The 11,217-nt window shown below is 41.5% G+C and overlaps 1 long non-coding RNA gene across 1 annotated transcript; it reads left to right on the forward strand.

Annotated features, from left to right (window-relative positions):
- Window positions 1-205: 205 nt before the first annotated feature.
- On the forward strand, window positions 206-8,731 carry LOC114099068 (uncharacterized). The gene is made up of 4 exons (XR_011707322.1): window positions 206-2,708; window positions 3,143-3,440; window positions 6,107-6,166; window positions 8,513-8,731. It is a non-coding gene; the product is annotated as an uncharacterized lncRNA (long non-coding RNA).
- The last annotated feature ends 2,486 nt before the right edge of the window (window positions 8,732-11,217 follow it).

Consider the following 11,217-nt stretch of genomic DNA (forward strand, 5'->3'; position numbering starts at 1 on the left):
AATTTTGAAATTTTAAAGCATAACAGAAAAATGAAATTTAAAATTCACTATCCCACAGGGGTCCTGAAGACTCCCTAAACATTTTATATATATATATTATATATATATATATATATATATATATATATATATATATATATATATATAATGTATACAAAATATATAGAAAAAATATAATTCTAAATCCTTTTAGAATTCTAATACAAGTAGGAATTTTTCTCATACTCTAATGTTACAGAGAGGGCCACAAAATCACAATAAATGTCTAACCCACAGTCTCAAACCTGGTTAGTGACCATGCTGATGCTCTCTGCAGGTCTGGTTTCAGAGAAGGGATTCCTTTTGCTGCATGTAATTTGGAAATCCAGGAAATGCACAGGGCTAAGAAACAGCAGGTGCTCAGACACCAAAGACCAACACAGTTACCTAAGCTAGTTTGTTGCAAAAGTGGAGGGTGGGGTGAGGGGGGTCCAAATATGAAAGAAAAGCACATGGGGGAAAACCAAGTGTTCAGTTTAAAAATCACATAGGCCCAGCATCATCTTGAAGAGACAAAACACTAATGAAAGGGATTCTTTGTTTAAATGGGGACGAAAAGCAATCCAAGAACTAATGGGAACCATTTATAATTTGGGGACAAAGGGATTATTTAGAGATGAAATGGAAACTTCTTGTAGATGGGATGCAACTCATTGTCTAATTCTACCAAGACAGTTTTTTAGGGAGGTTCCTGTCACCCTAAAATTAGGCAGATTGGAATTATTAAAACATAAAAATGCAAAAACTCTTGGGTGTAATTGACAAAAGGCAGTTTGTATATGTTTTAAAATGAAATGGGAACAAACCACTGCAATGGAAGCTGTAGACATTCTTAACTGTGAGCTCACTCTATGAGAACAGCTCCAGGGGAAACCATTGCCTGATGAGAATCTGCCAGTAGAGTATGCATAAAGGGCAGACTCACAAAATAGGTAAGCAAGAGGTTGCTGAGGGCAAGGCAACAATTTCTGATTGAAAAGTGCATTTTTGGTGTATTGAAAGGATAGAAGGGTAGTTTCTCACCATGACAATTTGGATGTCTCTCAGACATCTCAAATTCAACATTTGAATTCCAAATTCTCATTTTTTCCTCCCTTGTCCTGTTTCTTCTATCATCAGTGAAAGGAAACTCTACCTTCTAGCTTCTCAGGTCAAAAATCTTGGTATTGTCTTTGACTTCTCTTTTGAGAAATTTTGAAAATTTGCATAGTTTTTCTCAAAACTCTCACCCATTCTATCAAATCCTGGTATTTTCACCTTCAAAATATATCCAGAGTTAATCTCTCCTCACCACTTTCTCCAAGACCACCTTGTTCCAAGTCAGCAACATACATATACTTTAAGAGGCTCAAGCAGCACTCATAGAAGTTGTGGGCTTGACCTCAAACAGTAAGTCATATTTTAAGCAGCTGCTTGGGTCTGGAGTACCAAAGGATGGCCACAATGGTCTCAGGAAATCTTACAAGGTGAGATTCATTACTTTAGCCTTTGACATCCATCCATCCCATTTGAAATATCGAATGGAATGTTTCAACAAGATCCCTGCATTAAAGACTGATTGATGGCCTTTGCCCACTCCCATCAAGTCTAGACAGTGAGTGGTTTGATAGCCCTTTGGAGGGCAGTGAAGGTTCCTGGTTCATACTTGAGAATCCTGACAATGAGATAGCAGGGAACCAAGGCAGCAGTATGGATGCCCCTGGTGTGACCCTTCAGAATAAATCTGGGATAAAGTAGTCAGAGGAAAACAAATACATGGTGTCAAGGCAGAACAGCGTTTAAGAATTAGGTAGTGGTCACGGGGATCAGGACCAAGGAAGTATCCAGCAGGCCTGTCGGTAATCACTGGCTCCATGAAAGCCTGATCCACTGCGATCTGCTGTGTCCAGTGGACTATGGAGGTCCTCAAGACACCATCTTTTGAAGGATACAGAACCTTACCATCACTCCCCACATCCCCAGGTCCTCAGGGGAAAGCTGGAGGAGCCCAAATCTTTCCAGAACCTTGAAAACCACCATCGTGAATAGGTGAGTGAGGAGGGTGGATGAAGGAGTGAATTGGCTGTGTGATGACAATTCCTTTTTGAAGGAAGAACGTGCAAAGTAGCAAAAATCGAGACACAAAAAGGAGCTAACCATTTCCTAATTTCCTAAGCTGCGTAACCCAAAGAGGAAGAGGTCAGAACTGTAGTGATTTCCACTGTTCTGGGCCTGGAAGACCCATCGAGATTCCGACGCGGATCGGGGCAGCGTGAGCTCTTTTCGCATCCTGCCAGCAGGCGGCACTGTGGGAGCCAAGCTCACGGTGCAGCTAAGCGCAGGAGAGGCAGTGTTCCCAGGAAGCCCTGCGTGTCTCCACGGCAACGGCGCCAGGGGCGGGTCCAGGGGGGCAGGCCCCGCCCACAACGCGGCCTCAGCTTTCAGAACTTCTCTGCTGCGGTTTGAGTGACTCAGAGCTCCCAGACTCCACACCGGTCTTGGACCCTCGATGGACCCTCGCAGGAGGGCTCAGGCAATGCAGAGTCTTCAGGTGCTACCAGGTGCCGGGGCGGGGTCATTGACATCAGCGGGGGAAGGACTGAGAATTGAGCCAGTTCTGTGGCTCGTGAGCAGAAAAATGCGAATTACAGTTTGATCTTATTAAATTAAGCCCTGGACTGAGCAGCTACGTAAGCCAAGACACTTCATGATCCCTTGTCACCTGTCCAATAGTGGATCTGTCTGTTGCAAATGAATCTTGTGGTCTAATTGTATTAGCGATGTTACTGGAAGCTGCAGGTTTTATTTTTAATTTTATATATATATATATATATATTTTTTTTTAGGTGTAGACGGAAATAATACCTTTATTTTATTTATTTGTTTTTACGCGGTGTGGAGGACCGAGCCCAGGGTCTCCCGCGCGCGAGGCGAGCGCTGTTCTGCTGAGCCACAACTCCAGCCCAAGGCTGCCGTTTTTTAAGGGAAAAAAAAGTTCTTGTGGAAAACTAGATATTTTACAATGGCCAAGGTCACCGTCACTGGTTCACTTTGGGGTCCACGTTAGAGTTATTCTTTAATCTGGTTAACAATCAGTCATGAATAACTGGATACTTCTTTTAAGTTCCAGGAAAGCAAGATAACAGTAAGCCCACATGAGGAGGGCTGCCATTTGGGTGGTTATCAAAGACAGGGCTGCTCTAGAAAGTTTATAGAAAAAGGATATGCGGTATTTTCAACGACTACCCAAAGAGCTGATGTGAAGGACCTGCACTGCCAAGAGCCTTAAACTCCTTTCTAAAGCACACAGCCTCAGGGCTCTGCCCATTTCCTGGCTCTTCAGTGTGGGGACCCTACTCCTGCTCTGTGAAGCAAGTTCCTGGGTGAAGAGCCAACCAATGGAACAGCAGGAAAGCCACTCTGTGAGTATCCAGAGGGCTATCAGAAGCCCAGGGAGCCCTCAGATCTCCAGGGCCTTGAGCCCTGGAGGAGGGAAAGCTCTTCCCCTATAGCTGCTGTAGGCAGGACTTTCGCTCTGGTTATCTTTGGAATCGTTGGCTCATGACTCCTGGTCAAGTGTGACAGCAGCTTCCCCAGAAAAGAAGTCTAGCCAACCCCTAGTCTGCCTACAGACAGAAGCCCTTCAGAACCCTGAATGTGACAAAAGCTGTCTGAGGAGTGCCAATGTGGACCCTGGGGAGAGAGCCATTCCCCCACTGAGGGTGGCAAGGACTTCACTGAGGAGTCAAAACTTAGGACCCACATGCATCTGCACAGTGGGGTGGAGCTGTTCACATGCTCTGAGTGCAAGAGGAACTCCTTACTTGTTCAATCACCAGCATGGGCACAGAGGGAAAAGGCCTTTCCCATGTCCAGAATGTGGCCACTTTGCTTCCAGGCTTCCTCCACACCTACACAGTGAAGAGAGAGTGTTCTCCTGCAGTGATTGTGAGAAAAACCCCTGAAATCTCAGCCTGTCACCCACCTCCCTCTGTACACAGGTTCCCAGAACATGATAAGAGTTTACTGCAAGCTGACATCAAAGTCCATGTATCCATATCCCCAAGAGGTCTTTTTCTTACCCACAGTCTGAGCTCCCTGAGCCCCTCAGAGTGCACAGTGAAGTGAGGCCTTCCAGTGCCTAAGAGTAAAGAAGGAAGCTTTCCCAGCCTGAAGGAGGACCCACTTGTCCACCAGGGTCTACACAGAGGGCAGAGACCCTTATAATGTCCCAGTGTGGCCAGGCACACCACCCAAGCTACCATGTTGTTTTCTCCCACTGCTCTCTGTTCTTTACAGAGAGTCCTCCTGGTCACTGTTGTGGTTTTACTCTTTTTTCGTGGGTGGGGCCGGGTGATGTACCAGGGATTGACCTCAGGGGCAGTTGGCCACTGAGCCACATTCCCAGCCGTATTTATTTAGAGACAGGGTCTCACTGAATTGCTTAGCACCTCACTTTTTCTGATGCTGGTTTTGAACTTGTGATCCTCCTGCCTCAGCCTCCCAAGCCTTTGGGATTACAGGTGTGTTTCACCGTGCCCAGCTTGGTTTTACTCTTACTAGGCTTCTTGTAACTAGTTTTGACTGACCCATACCTTGGCATTTGAAGTGTATACTGGATTTTGGCAATAATGTTATGCATGGTTGATGTCAGTAATAATCTGGAGATCAAATTAAATCTTCCCTGAAACTCAGGGAGCAGACTCTTGATTACTGTAAGGAAAAGCCCATGATTTACTTAATACTAAAATGATGGTCCCTAAAATCTCTTTGTTCCCCAAAGTTTCATATTCCTCCTCCTAATTCTGCACATTTTCCATGAGTTATTTTGCTAACAACATTCCACTGGCAATTCATACAATGCTGGCTGCAAATTCAGCTACTGGCTACATATTTCTCCAGAGCTCCAAACCCACATTTCCACCTGCCTACTATATATTTACCTGGATGCCTCACAGGCACCTTAAAGTCAGTGGCCCAAACTGAAATCCTTCCTGCCTCACTCCTCCTGGTCTCTGCCTGCCAATAACGTATGTCTGCATTCTCTGTCTCACTGAATGGACAGCACTCACTGCTTCCTGACTCTTCATGGTCCTGCCCCACACATCTTTGTCCATCACCAATTTTCACATTTATTTCAACTCCTTACTGTCATTTCAGTCTGTCTAGTTTTCTTCATCCCCTCTCTGCACCATCTGTCATCAGGATTAACATGAGACCACCCTTTAGCTAGTCCTCTTAACTCCAGCTGCTTCTACCTCCGCACAGCCCCAAATTGATCTGTATAAAATGCAGACATGATCTAGTCACTTCCTGGCTGCCTTCAGGGTACAGCTCTTCATTACCTGGCCCCATCTTCTCCAGCTGTGTTCCTTACTTCACCTCTTCTCACGCTATCTCAGCTGTCCTAAATAACCTGCCTTCCTCCAAATTCTCCATGTTCCAGTTTGTCACAGATTCCTAGGTGAGAAGCAGGAATTGGGAGTATTATTGTTTTTGTTCTTAGGGGGCAGGTACTGGGGATTGAACCTGGGGGAACTCGGCCACTGTGCCACATCCCCAGCCTTATTTTTTATTTTATTTAGAGATAGAGTCTCACTGAGTTGCTGAGCGCCTCACTTTTGCTGAGGCTGGCTTTGAACTCACAATCCTCCTGCCTCAGCCTCCTGATCTGCTGGGATTACAGGAGTTTGCCACCACACTTGGCAGGATTGGGAGTTTTATAACACAAAATGCCTATATCACATGTCAGTGAAGAAACTAAGAGAGACAGGGAATATGAAGCCTAAAGTAAGCAGAAGAATTAGTTAGAGCTAAAAATCAATGAAATGAACAGCAGAAAAACTAAGTGAAATCAATGAAAATAAGAGCTGGTTGTTTGAGAAGATCAATATAATTTACAAAGCCACAGCCATACTAAACATTAAAAAAGAGAGAAGAAATTATATCAGCAATAAGAGAGGTAACCTAACTACAGATTCTAGTTATTTAAAGTATGAGAAAAGACTATTGTCTTATTGTTCTTGTTGTTATGACAAAATACCTTAGACTGGGTAATTTACAAAGAACATTTTTTTTTAACTTAAAGGAGGCAGAAATTTATTTATTACAATTCTGGAGGCTGGGAAGTCGAAGACCAAGATGCCTGGTGAGTATAAATAAAAAGAACAAAAAATATGTATTCTTTTTTTTTTTTAGTTGTAGTTGGACACAATATCTTTATTTTATTTATTTATTTTTATGAAGTGCTGAGGATCGAACCCAGGGCCTCACGCGTGCTAGAAGAGCGCTCTACCGCCGAGCCACAATCCCAGCCCCCCAAAATATATATTCTTAACAAAGTGCCAAAAAAAAATGCCTGGTGAGGACCTTCTTGAGGCATCCTCACCTGGTAGAAACAGAAATGCAAAAAGATATGAACACTATGTCCTTTCATGGCAGAAGAATGAACCCACTCCCTCAGTCTCTGACTATAAGGTTCCTGCTCCCTCCTGATCCATGAGGGTTCTGCTCTCATGACTTAATTGCCTCTCAATACTATCACATTGGTGATTAAGTTCCAACATAAAAATATTGGGGGACATAATCAGACCATAGCAAATATTATGAACACCTTTATGCCAATAAATTTGACAACTTACATGAAATGGGCAAATTTCCACTAACTTCCAAAGTTCACTCAAGAAGAAATAGATACTCTGAATAGCTCTATATCTATTAAAGAAATCAAACTTATAATTAAGATCTTTCCTACAAAGAAAATTTCACTAGAGAATTGTGCCAAACATTTAAGGAAGAAAAATGTGCAAATTCTACACAAACTCTTCCAGGAAATTGAAAATGAGAAAACACTTCCTAATTATGAGGCCAGCACTAATGTCTTTTGTGAACGTGATGCAAAACTCTCAATAAAATTTTTGTAAGTCAAGTCCAACAATATATAAAAATAATAATACATCATAACCAAGTGAGGTCACAGGAAGACAAAGGTCAAGCTTTTCAAAATCAATTAACATAATCTATATTAATATGATCCATTTCTGTTTTAAAGAAAACTCTCAGTTCAGGCTTGGTGGCACATGCCTGGGGCTGGGGAAGTTGGAGCAGGAGGAGTTCAAAAAGCAAGGCTCTAAGCAACTCAATGAGACCCTGTCTTTAAAATACAAAAATAGGGCTGGGGATGTGGCTCAGTGGTCAAGTGCCCTTGAGAGTTCAATCCCTAAGACCCCCACCAAAAAAAAAAAAAAAGTAAAAGAAAGAAGAAACTCTTAGGAAACCAGGACTAGAAATTAATCTGATAAAAAGCATCTACTAAAAATGTACAGTCAGTATCATGTATAGTGGGAAAGACTGAACAAGGCAAATATAGCCACTCTCATCAATACCCATCAACAACATTATACTACAAGTTTGAGACAGGAAATAATGAAAGAAAAATAAAGGAATTCACAATGAAGAAGAAATAAACTAGGTTTGCAGATAACAAGATTGATAGAGAACTAGAATCTACCAGTCAAATCTTCAGCAAAGCTACTGAAACCAATTGAGTTTAGCAATGTTTCATACAAGGTCAGTGTACAAAAATCAATGGCACTTCTGTTAACTTGCAATGAGTAATTAAAATTTGACATTTAAAAAATTTTCCTTAAAATAGCACAAAATATTGCAAGTTGAATGTAGAACCATGCTTTGAAAACTTCTTGGCACATAGTTGGTGCTTAATGAACATTGAACGAATAAATAAAGTGTAAGTCAAGTCCAACAATATATAAAAATAATAATTTAGTAAGTGACTTACTAAATTCAAAGCCATGCAACCTGACTCTAGAGCAGCTACTCTACCATTCACAACAAATACAATAAATATTTTTTGTTTCTAATATGAGGTTATGTTTTTTATTTGTTTTACTGCTTAATTTCTTTAAATCCCAATAGCATTAGTAATGATACCAAGTGTCTGGAATATTCTAGCATTTGGTGACAGTGCAACTTTGAGTTCCAAAAGAATAATTTTATATATTTTTAAAAAATATTTTTTAGTTGTTGATGAACTTTTATTTATTTGTATGTGGTGGTAAGAATCAAACCTAGTACCTTACACTTGCCAGGCAACCACTCTTCCACTGAGCTACAATCCCAGCCTGAATAATTTTATTTTCAATGTTAAAATATGGGTTGGGGATATAGCTCCGTTGGTAAAGTGCTTCCCTTGTGTGCATAAGGCCCTGGGTTCAATCCCCAGCACCTCCCCCCGGCCCCCCACACAAAAATCTCCTTAAGGTACTAAGGATGTGGTTCAGTGGTAGGGCATTTGCCTAGCATGTGTGAGGTTCTGGGTTTGATCAACCAGCACCATTATAAAAAATAAAAATCTTAAGAATTACTTGTGGGAAGCCGTTCTCGCACATGATTGGGCACCTCCCTGACTGTCTCCCTGACTGGGTGTGAGGCCTTCAGGCCAAGCTGTGTCAGAACTAATCCCCACCCTTTTTAGGTGCGAGAGCCCATCCGTGTGTGACTGACCATTGACCCTGAGACCAATCACTGACCCTGACCTTGGAATGCTGTCCCCCTCGACCTTCATTGGATGGAATTTTCCCCTGAATTTCTTGTTCCCCAATAAAAGGCCACTCCCTGGCGTGCCCTTCCTCTCTCCTGCTAGTCTCTTGTGTAAACCTCGCTACCCCACCAGTGGTTCGAGGCAAGTGCCAGAGGGGGCCGTCTCTGACTTGGTCAAGAAAAAGGTAAATTGAGTTTATGTGTGTTTATTTTGATCTCACTAGTTAACTTCTATGCTTTAGGACCTCTAGTATGAAGCTAGCATGCTGTCGTGCGGCAGAATTACTTTACCTCAAAATAAGAGAAATAGTGACTAAGACCATTGGTATAACAACAACAACAGCAAAAGACTGGGTTGGTTACCCATTTCCTCAAATTTTGGAAATAAGTTCTCATCACTGGCAACCCGTTGCAAAAGTGTCAGGTTGTGGACTGGGGCTGGGGCTCAGTGGCAGAGCACTTGCCTGGTATGTGTGAGGCACTGGGTTCAATTCTCAGCACCACATATAAACAAATAAAATAAAGGTCTATCAACAACTAAAAAAAAATTTTTTTTAAAAAATGTCAGGTTGTCCACCCCTGTATGTGTGAATATTGCCCTTATGGAAGGGTTATTGGAAGATGCAGTAGCTAAAATACCAGTATATTCTAAAACATGGTAATAGAATCTGAATATAGTGTTTATGCACCTTAACTCTAGAATGGAGTTAATCGTTATACATCCTCAGGTAGATGCTTGGGTAGCTGGAGCGTGGGTATGGGACCTCATTTCAGTCTGCAATCATGAATCAAGATGAATCCTTCTGGGGAGAGTGATGTTCTCTCTCAGAAGACAATGTAACAGCATGGTAAAATAATCATGATGTGATATTAAGTTTAAGATGTAGGATATAAAATTACACAAGAGATTGTGTGCTTCAGTTATATGGTTTTTGTTTTTTGAGGCCAGGTTTCTCTGTTGCCCAGGCTGGCCTTTAACTCCTGGGCTCAAGCACAGTCCTTCTGCCTCAACTTTCCCAGTACAGGAGATGAGAGGCATGCACTACCATGCCAGCTAAAAGCAGAGATTTCACTTTTCCCCTTTCTATTGAAAAGGAACTGTATCATAATCAAAGGAAGGTAGGACCAACCATTCCTAAGATCTCCAGTACATACAAGAAATTGTTTCAGCCCAGGTGGTTTAATTCTTGCATAGGATGGACTAGAAACCCCATGGCTACAGGTTGTACATCTGTCTGGTCCCAGTTTAGTTTTCCACATATAAACTCAGCTTGTTATGGCAGACATTGGTGTCATAGATCTATCTAGAGATAATCTGGAAGGGGAAGATTAATTCCCCATAGGCCATTCCCCAAGGGCTATGCAGGAGTAGAGGAAAACACATGTTCAAATTGACCTCTAAACCAAGCCTAGTAGTGTTAAGTGGCAGCTCAGGGGACAAGCCAGGGGCGAGTTCATTTATATGAATGAAGTTTCCAAACTAGATTCCAGTTGTATTAACAGTCAACCTTTATATATAATTACAATAGTTATGGAGATTTTTTTGAAATTATTTTTAAATTTTTTTAGTTGTAGATGGACACAATACCTTTGCTTTATTTATTTTTATGTGGTGCTGAGGATAGAACCAAGTGCCTCATGCATGCGAGGCAAGTGCTCTACCACTGAGCTACAACCCCAACCCCTAGTTATGGAGATCTTGATTAAAGAAATCCTCTCCCTCTGCTGTGGTCCACCTCACAGTGGTCTCCCAGCCTGCTGTACCCATAACCAAATTGGATGAGATTTAGAGATGAAGAACAAGGAGATCTGCAACTTGATAAAGTAATATTTTGTTTTTCAATGAACTTCCACTGTTCTAATCTAAATGATTTAATATTTTTCTTTTCTGCTACTGGGGATTGAACCCAAGGGTACTTTACCACCGAGCTATATCCCAGCCCTTTTTATTTTGAGGCTCACTAAGTTGCTGAGGCTGGTCTCAAATTTGCAATCTTCCTGACTCAGGGCTCCCAAGTAACTGAGATTACAAGTGTGTGCCACCCAAATGCTTTTAAAAAGAACATTATCACTTTAATTTCACAAGGAGTGTGTGTGTGTGTATGTGCATGCACACACACACATAGGTTGCACTTTGACAGGTTTCCTGTCATACCTGTTATCAACAAAGGGCCTTACTGCAATTGGTTGCCCCACATCTGGGCAAATGAGGCCTTCATTCTTCTCAGTTTAGTGAAAATTCATAAAAAACTATGAAGAAAGACAAAAATTCTGATTGGACTCAATCTTTTTTCTTTAGAGTTCTTTAAAATAATATTAAATTGTTAGTCTACATTTATCACACTGTAACAAATCACTTCATGCATACTCTGGTGTTACAGTTAGGTGCAGCATGTCTTTGTCCTCTACAAAATTAATGAGGAACCATTGGATTCATAATAAAAACTAACTAAAATTTCCTAATTTCTAACATCTGTGAATGACTTCCTTCCTTTCTTTCTCACTTAATAATCTATATACACATGAAACCACTACTGGACTCTTGGACTTTTATTGTTTTTTGTTTGTTTGTTTTTCCCTATTTGTCTTCCATAATTCAGGCATACTAATGCCCAGGGTTAAAAAAAATTATATATATAT

Source organism: Marmota flaviventris, chromosome 1 (assembly GCF_047511675.1).
Source record: "Marmota flaviventris isolate mMarFla1 chromosome 1, mMarFla1.hap1, whole genome shotgun sequence".
Lineage (NCBI taxonomy): Eukaryota > Metazoa > Chordata > Mammalia > Rodentia > Sciuridae > Marmota > Marmota flaviventris.